The 10304-nt window shown below is 34.7% G+C and overlaps 1 non-coding gene across 1 annotated transcript; it reads right to left on the bottom strand.

Annotated features, from left to right (window-relative positions):
- Nucleotides 1–7289: 7289 nt before the first annotated feature.
- Nucleotides 7290–7356, bottom strand: LOC120224424. The gene has a single exon (XR_005526567.1). It is a non-coding gene; the product is annotated as a small nucleolar RNA SNORD109A (small nucleolar RNA).
- Between the last annotated feature and the right edge of the window lie 2948 nt (nt 7357–10304).

A 10304-nucleotide genomic window follows, 5' to 3' on the forward strand; every position in this document is an offset into this window, starting at 1 on the left:
CGAACCCATGAACCGTGAGATCATGACCTAAGCGAAAGTCGGACGCTTAACCGACTAAGCCATCCAAGCAACCCACAAACTGGATTTTAAATTAAAAACAATAACAAGAGATGAAGAAGGGCATTACATAATAATTACAGGGTCTATCCATCAGGAAAAACTAGCAATCATAAATTTCTATGCACCAAATATGGGAGCCCCTAAATATTTAAAAACAATCACAAACAGAAACAAGCTTATACATAAGAATGTGCCAATAGCAGGGGACTTTAATACTCTGCTTACAGCAATGGATATGCCAACCAGACAGAAAATCACTAAAGAAATAATGGAATTGAAAGACACATTGGAACAGATGGATCTGAACAGATATATTTAGAACTCTACATCCTGAGGCCAGGGAATTTACTTTCTTCTCAAGTGTGCATGGCACATTCTCCAAGATAGATCACATACTGGGACATAAAGCAGCCCTCAATAAATATAAAAGAATTGAGATCATACCAGGCACACTCTCAGATCATAATGCTTTGAAACTTGAAATCAATCCCAGGAAGAAGTCTGGAAAACCTCCAAAAACATGGAGGTTAAAGAACACCCTACTATAGAATGAATGGGCCAATCAAGCAATTAGGGAAGAAATTTAAAAATATATGGAAACAAATGAAAATGAAAACACAACAATCCAAAATCTATGGGATGCGGCAAAGGCAGTCTCAAGAGGAAAGCACATTGCACTCCAGGCCTATTTCAAGAGATTAGAAAAAGTGCAAGCCCAAAATCTAACAGCTCACCAAAAGGAAATAGAGACAGAGCAAGAAGAAGGCTCTAAGCCCAGTAGAAGAAGAGAAATAGTAAAAATCAGTGCAGAAATAAACAATATAGAGACCAAAGAAACAATTGACCAGATCAATGAAACCTACACTTGGTTTCTTGATAAAATAAACAAAATTGACAATCCTCTAGCCAGGCTTCTCAAAAAGAAAAGAGGAGGACCCAAATAGACAAAATCATGAATAATAATGGACTTATTACCACTAACCCCTCAGAAATACAAGCAGTTATCAGGAAATACTATGAAAAATTATAGGATAACAAACTGGACAACTTAGAAGAAATGGACAAATTCCTAAACACACACTCACTACCAAATTTCACATGGGAAGAGACAGAAAATCTAAACAGACCCATAACTAGTGAAGAAATCGATTCAGTTATCAAAATCTCCTAACAAATAAGAGCCCTGGGCCAGATGGCTTCCCTAAGGAATTCTACCAGACGTTTCAAACAGAATTAATACCAATTCTTCTCAAGCTATTCCAAAAAATAGATATCGAAGGAAAACTCCCAGACTCATTTTATGAAGCCAACATCACTCTGATTCCCAAGCGAGACAGAGATCCAGCAAAAAAAAGAGAACTACAGGCCAATATCCTTCATGAATACAGATGCAAAAATCCTCAACAAGATCCTTGCAAATCGAATCCAACAGCACATAAAAAGAAAGAACTGCCAAGATCAAGTGGGATTCAATCCTGGGTTACAGGGCTGGTTCAACATTTGCAAATCAATCAATGTGATACATCACATCAACAAAAAAAAAGATAAAAACCATATGATCCTGTTGATAGATGCAGAAAAAGCATTTGACAAAATACAGCATCCCTTCTTAATAAAGACTCTAGAGAAACTTGAGATTAAAGGAACCTACTTAAACATCATAAAAGCCATCTATGAGAAGCCTTCAGCTAACATCATCCTCAACGGGGAAAAACTGAGAGCTTTCCCCCTGAGATCAGGAACGCGACAGGGATGTCCACTCTCACCACTGTTGTTTAACATAGTGCTCGAAGTCCTAGCATCAGCTATCAGACAACAAAAGGAATAAAAGGCATCAGAATTGGCAAAGAGGAAGTCAAACTTTCACTCTTCGCAGACGACATGATACTCTACATAGAAAACCCGACAGACTCCACCAGAAGCCTACTAGAACTGATCCAAGAATTCAGCAAAGTTGCAGGGTACTAAATCAACATACAGAAATTGGTTGCATTCTTATACACCAACAATGAAGCAACAGAAGGAGAAATCAAGAAGCTGATCCCATTCACAACTGCACAAAAAACCATTAAATACCTAGGAATAAATCTAAGTAAGGATACAAGAGATCTGTATGATGAAAACTATAGAAAACTTATGAAGGAAATTGAAGACACAAAGAAATGGAAAAACATTCCATGTTCATGGGTAGGAAGAATAAATATAGTTAAAATGTCATGACTACCCAAAGCAATCTACACATTCAATGCAATTCCAATCAAAATTGCACCAGCATACTTCTCAAAACTAGAACAAACTATCCAAAAATTTGTATGGAACCACAAAAGACCCCGAATAGCCAAAGTAATATTGAAGAAGAAAACCAAAACGGGAGGTATCACCATCCCAGACTTTAGCCTCTACTACAAAGCTGTCATCATCAAGACAGTATGGTATTGGCACAAAAATAGAGACATAGACCAATGGAATAGAACTGAGAAGTCAGACCTGGACCCAAAGTTATACAACCCAAAGATATATATATATCTTTGCTGACAAAGCAGGAAAGAATATCCAATGGAAAAAGACAGCCTCTTTAACAAATGGTGTTGGTAGAACTGGACAGCAACATGCAGAAGATTGAAACTAGATCATTTTCTCACACCATTCACAAAAAAACTCAAAATGGATAAAGAACCTGAACGTGAGACAGGAAACCATCAAAACCCTAGAGGAGAAAAGAGGAAACAACTTCCTTGACCTCCACCGCAGCAACTTCTTACTTGACATATCCAAAAAAGCAAGGGAATCAAGAGCAAAAATAAACGATTGGGACCGCAGCAAGATTAAAAGCTTCTGCAAGGCAAAGGAAACAATCCACAAACCTAATAGGCAACCTACGGAATGGGAAAAGATAGTTGCAAATGACATATCAGATAAAGGGTTAATACCCAAAATCTATAAGGAACTCACCAAACTCCACACCCAAAAAACAAACAACCCAGTAAAGAAATGGGCAGAAGATAAGAACAGACACTTCTCCAAAGAGGACATCCAGATGGCCAACAGACACATGAAACGATGCTCAGCATCCCTCCTCATCAGGGAAATACAAATCAATACCACACTGAGATATCACCTCACGCCAGTCAGAGTGGTTAAAATAAGAAAATCAGAGAACTCTAGATGCTGGCGAGGATGTCAAGAAATGGGCACACTGCTACATATGGTGGGAATATTAATTGGTACAGCCCCTCTGAAAAAAAGTGTGGAAGTTCCTCAAAAAATTAACAATAGAACTCTGCTATGATCCAGCAATAGCATTGCTATGAATTTACCCAAGGCATTCAGAAATGCTGATGCTTAGGGGCACATGTACCCCAATGTTCATAGCAGCAGTCTCAACGATAGCTAAAACATGGGAAGAGCCTAAGTGTCCATAAATGGACGAATGGATAGAGAAGATGTGGTTTATCTATACGATGGAATACTACAGGGCAATGAGAAAGAATGAAATCTGCCCTTGTGTAGCAACATGGATGGACCTTGAGGGTGTTATGCTGAGCGATATAAGTCAGGCAGAGAAGGACAAATATATGTTTGCACATATAGGAGGATTAGGAGGAACTTAATGGAGGACCAAGGGGGAGAAGAAGGGGGGAAATGGTGGGGGAAAGGGAGAGAGGCAAACCATGAGAGACTCTTGAATGCTGAGAACAAACTGAGGACTGATGGGTGTGGGGGGGAGGGGGGATGGGCATGGAGGAGGGCACTTGTTGTGATGAGCACTGGGTGCTATATGGAAACCAACTTGACAATAAACTATTTGTAAATAAACAAATTAATTAAATAAAAATAAAAAAGATTTTGATGTCAAAAGTAACAAGAATAAAATACCTTCAATATTAATAGTTCTGAATAGCTGAACACATAATTATAAGAGAAAAATGCATATGTAAATAAACATATGGAAAAATACTCAATTACACAAAAAATGTGAATAAATAAATACTACCTGATATGATTAGCTGAAATGCCTGTGTTAAAGAGATAACACTTTTTTTTCTTTAGAAAGTTAACTCTATGCCCAATGTGGGGCTTGAGCTCACAACCCCCAAAATTCACAGTCATAAACTCTAGTGACTGAGCCAGCCAGGTGCCCCTAAGTAAATCAATCATGATCTCAAGTAACACAATATTCCTAGGAAATGTATTAATCAGTATTTAGACTAGTTTTATTTGATATTTCAAACTTTCTATTGAAGTATAATATAGATACAACAAAGTGGATACATTAAATTATACATATCAATAAATTTGCATCTTACAAAAACAGCAGGGAATCAATAAATGTATCCAGAAACAAATATTACCAGCATTCCAGAAACCACCCAGGTATCTTTCTCCATGACTATCTTGAACAGACATTATCTTCTTTGACCTATGTGTTAATTCATTTACCAACATACCATACTGTTTTGATATATATAAAGAAGTTTGCAATACATTTTATTTGGATTGTTTTGAATCTTCAAATGAAATTAGGGTAACTGACAACTTCACTATTTTAAAACTTCTGATCCATGAACAGAATATATCTCTACATTTATTTAGGTCTTCTTTGATAGCTTTTACAGTGTTTGGCAAAGATACTACACATATTTTATTGCATTTTATTACAGAAGTACCTCATTTTCTGTGCTATTATAAATGGGATTTATCTCAAACTCCAATTGTTTGTTGCTGTTACTGAGTAATATAATTGGCTTTTGTATATCGACCTTGTATCTTGCAAACTTGCTAAACTAAGTTTTCAGTTCTGGGAGTGTTATTGTAGACTCTTTGGGATTTTCTTTTTTTTTTTTTAATGTTTTATTTATTTCTAGGAGAGAGAGAGAGCGTTAGCAGGGGAGGGTCAGAGAGAGAGGGAATCACAGACTCTGAAACAGGCTCCAGGCTGCGAGCTGGCAGTCAGCACAGAGCCCGACGTGGGGCTCGAACCCACGAACCACGAGATCATGACCTAAGTGAAAGTCGGACGCTTAATCGACTAAGCCACCCAGGCGCCCCTGGGATTTTCTAACATAAGTAACTGAGTTGTCTGCAAAGAAAGCTTTATTTCTTTCCTTGTGATTTTTATGCCTTTATTTACATTTCTTGCCCTGTTGCATGGTCATGACTGTACAGAGCAATATAAATAGAAGTGATGGAAGAGGACATTGTTGTCTTGTTCCCAATCTTGGGAGAAAACACTTTAAAAAACACATTGGGTAGTACATTTTTAATACCTGCCCTTTGCAACATAAATATTATATGTTGATATACTTCTATATCTTGAGACAACAGCCACGTACTGCAAATAAATATTAATGTAAGTATTATATAAATATACACATAGTAAAATATACAAGTCGGTATTTGTAGGATCATATTTATTAGACCAAATTATGTTTATTCTTCCCATCATTTACATTCACCCTCAATTTTTTTCTCAAAATTTCTCTCAATTTTTTTAAAAATAATGGAAGTTCTAGAGCCCATTTCAGTATCTGGTAGGGCTTTTTTATTTTCTGGTGTTATAATTACTAGTGTTCATGGCTATTTTGTTAATTATTATTGATCTCATTTGAATGATCTTGCTGGATTTAGAGAAATAAATACACACATTAGAATACATACATACTTACACACATACACACATACATAAGTATAAAAAGAGCACAAAAACAATTTCTTATTGAAAGAATGTACAAGAACTTTATCAAGAAAAAAAAATTTACCTATTCCCAAAGAATGTAAAAACACCAGGTTTGAGGTAACATAAAACCTTCTAGGTAATCATCCCAAGGAATATACAGACTAGTTCTCTTATTGATTGATGTTTCAAATTTAACAGAAAATAATGATTAATAATTTAATATAAGAAATTTCATTATATATCCACCTGATGAACCCAACCTTATATATTTTATGCAACAAATATTATATGGAAAATTGATCTGTTTTGTGTTTTAGAAAAATTTTATTGTGTTTGGGTCTGTATCATTTAAATGAAGGCCTTAGGGAGATCTCGTAAAATTTAGCATATAATTTTCCACATCAAAAAATCTAATTAATGTAAAATCTCAATGATGAAAAAAATAGCAATAATGATCCATAATGATCTTATAAACATGACCAAAGTGGTCTGACTATGACCACTTAATCATGGGGTCAACATTACAAAACCACCATAATTTTTAAGGAAACTTCCAAGCATACTTTAATTCATAAAACAATATTTCACTGCAATATGAAACTAAAGCAAACAATATTCCAAAGTTCTACATTTGTCAATCTACACAAAAGTCTGATAAAATTTACAATTTGGAAATGAGGGTAGATAACACTCACCAAAGAAAAGGATACATAATGAAGATATTATCCAGTAAGTCATTGAAAAGATGAACACAGAGACCTCCGAGTATGGCAGAGAGTACATGACATATGAATTTAAAGAATGCTGGTATAGTTACTCACTGATCTTCTTAGAAGTGGAGGACTTCAGGGGCGCCTGGGTGGCTTAGTCGGTTAAGCGTCCGACTTTCGCTTGGGTCATGATCTCACGGTTCGTGGGTTCGAGCCTCGCGTCAGGCTCTGTGCTGACTGCCAGTTCAGAGCCTGGAGCCTGTTTCAGTCTGTGACTCCCTCTCTCTCTGACCCTCCCCTGCTCACGCTGTCTCTCTCTCTCTCTCCTAAAAATAAATAAAACATTAAAAAAAAAAGAAGTGGAGGACTTCATTCCACCCCACCTACCTTAGAAACACGTGACAGAAAAAAAGCAAAGATAGAGTCTTGAAAATTTTCAACAGTAAAAAAATAACAAACACTAAAATTGATTCCATTTTTAATATTTAATAAGGTATGCAGTGTTACCTTCTTTTAGCCAATGCTAATGAAACTTTCATTTCATCAGTTACTTGACCTCTTTATTAAATCGGTCTTTTATTTCCTCACTTATTACTTAAGAACATATTTCCTAAATACAGATATCTATCTACAACTCTCCATTCAAAGTGAACAAAATGAAGCAAGTTTTCAGTCATACAGCATGTCTAAAGTTTCATACTGCTTCGCCAGATAGAAGACTATTGCCTTGCTCCAAAAGAAATAAAAGGCATACTCAGAGAAGCATTGTGTTGTCACTTAGAATCATCAAATACAGCCAGGCTCTGAGTGTCTTATTTGTCCTATTAGAGGGCCACTCATCTGGACCTCAGATTGACATCTGGAATGAGTCCCTCAGCATCCTCAGACAATTGTGCTCATCATTGATCCAGACAAACATCCTCCCAAACAAATAAGCATTTTCATAGCCAGGCTTCTTTTTATCAGGCTTATCTAGTGAATTATAAAGTATAGTAAATGTGTATAGTTTATGTAGTATCTGAGTAAGGGAACTCTAATGTACATAGGACAAAAAGCATAAGATTTTTCTAATAAAATTATATTAAATGTATTGGGGAAATTAAAAAATGTCAACTGAAATTTCAAGGAGTAATGGGGAAGTATTTACAAATGTGGTAACAAAGGTGTGATTATAGTAAAATATGAGTAGAAACATATATATCTCGATTTTCCAATAATAAAAGATAAATAAATCAACATTTTGGCATATTTAATTATCTTTACAAGATAATTTACATATATATCAGTGATTTCCTGAAATTATTCAGGTTACTTCAAAGAGAATTTTATTTTATGAAGGAAATTAATAATAATGAATATTCCTTTAATAAAGTAGGCACTTACGGGGGAGAAACCTATTATAAAAATATTCTACCTTGGGCCTCTGAAATAATGAGCCTAGAGACCTGAAGTTCTGACATCACTGGCCACAAATCCTATGTGATTTCAAAAGTATCAGAATAGCTGTTCATCTCTCTTCCCTGAAAAATGGTAACTTTTTCCAGTCTTTGACCTGCAGTAAAATACCACAAATAATATAAATAAGATCACAAAGTACATTAAATTCATTGATTCTGTACTAATAATCATACAGGAATCCCTGCACTTCTAGTCCTTGCCACATAAATTATAGCTGCTTGGTCCTTTGCCATCCTTGCCATTTTATTTCTTATTTCCTCTTTGAATTATTCACTCTGCAAATAGTCAACAATTTACTATGTAAATTGGTGCCACAGTAATTTTCTTTTTGAGAAATTCTAAAATTATATTCAGCCAAATAAAGACTTTATAAAAATGCTCTTTGGTGGGTAAAATGAAGAGGACATGACAAGTGTCTTGTGAGACAAAAGAAAATCTATTATAAACAACATAAAAACTGACAGAGCAATGGTAAGAATAAAAATAACAGATGAAAAATTTCATAAGATAATGGAAATTATTTTTTAAAAATGGAAAATAACATTAGAAAGGCAAGACATGATAAGATTAAGATAGAATGCCTTAATAATGTCTATATCAACATCTTGATAGATCATGGCTGATGTTTATTTAACATAGAATGCAATCCTAGGAGTTCATGGATAGACCAGCAGAGGTCTTTGAAGGATAAATTCAAGTGAACTGAGGAATTCAAAAGTGTTAGGAACTAGTAGCTAGACTTCAGAGGCTATACAATATTTGATTCCATTTATTTAAAAAATTAAATATATATATTTTTTACTTTTGAAAGAAAGAGGGAGAGATAGAGGTATGAACAGGGGAGGGGCATAAACAGGGACACATATAATACAAGCAGGCTCCAGGCTCTGAACTGTCAGCACAGAACCCGATGTGGAGCTCGAAATGACTGAGCCACCCAGGTGCCCCGATTTGATTCCATTTAAATAACATTTTGTTAAAGGCCAAACTATAAAAGTGGTGTTGCAAGAGATTATGGAGTAGAATGAGGGTTGACTATAAAAGAGTAACAAAGAGGATTTTGGAGGGTAATGGAACACCTCTATATCAAAATTGTGGTGTTATATATACTATTCTATACATTTGTCACAACCCATATAACTGCACATGAAAAATAGTGAAATTTACTGTAGGTAAAATAAAAATAAATTATATTACAGGTAAAAATATAAAATTGAAAACAGTCTAGGACAGAACACTGGGACTAGTCTTCACAATGCCTACTGCACATTTTCATATATTAAATCTGTATATTTATTAACAGGCACACATGTACAGGAACACCATTTAACCAAGGAACAAGATATTCATAGATTAAACGTTTAATACATGCAAGACTGGTAGAATTCAAAAACATAGGCTAGCTCTTAAGTTAGTAGAAGACAACTCTCATTTGCTTAGAAAAGAAACAGTGTACTCTACCAACAGTGATTTTGTTTATCATTTTCTTCAGATTTTCCACAATATGTGAATACACAATCCAATCATTATCATTCAAAAGGACACTTTTCTCTTGCAGCTGTGAGAAAGGATAGACCCTAAAGTCATCTATAAAATCACACTAAATAACATACATGACTAATATAATATAATATAATATAATATAATAAATATAACACTAAAACATACTGGACAACATGGTTTACACACAGAAAATGAAGATGACAATGAATGATGAGGGCTGTATCAACCAGAAAGCCCACAGGAGAAAGTTCTTCAATGAAGTTCTACATGAATATTATGAAGAGAACCAGTATAATTTCTGTGGCAAAATTCTACTGTTCTGAACAATCTCTACTATCCTTGAGTATTATTTAATTCATCTTTTTCTAGATACCCTTTCTATACTTTGATGTTATAAGGCTAGAAAATACTTTATATTCAAACTTACATTGACTCCTTAACATTTAAAACTGAGAATACAAAAGCAAAATATGTGCAATGATAAAAACATACACACCCATTGAAGCAACACGGTGTGAGGAAATAGACTTCAAATGTGTATATCACATGTATTCGATTTACTTAATTATGTCTCTAGTAAGAGTTTCCACCAATATTCAGCAGAATATTAACTGAACAGATTTTTCCTTTCAATGCAACAAATGTGATATTTAAAGTCCTGGTAAGGCTGTTCCTCAAAATAGTAACATAGATGTACCATATTCTCACCTGTAAAAAATAATTTTAAAAATATGTGTACACAAAAGCCTCTAACAAATGGTCATGGCAAAGTTACCCTTAATAAACAAAAAGTGAAAACAACCCAAATATCCACTAAATGATAGATAAGCAAAATGTGATATATCCATACAATGGAATATTACTCATCCATAAAGAAAGGAATGGGGTTCTTATAT

Source organism: Hyaena hyaena, unplaced genomic scaffold (genome assembly GCF_003009895.1).
Source record: "Hyaena hyaena isolate Hyena2069 unplaced genomic scaffold, ASM300989v1 scaffold_1194, whole genome shotgun sequence".
Classification (NCBI taxonomy): domain Eukaryota; kingdom Metazoa; phylum Chordata; class Mammalia; order Carnivora; family Hyaenidae; genus Hyaena; species Hyaena hyaena.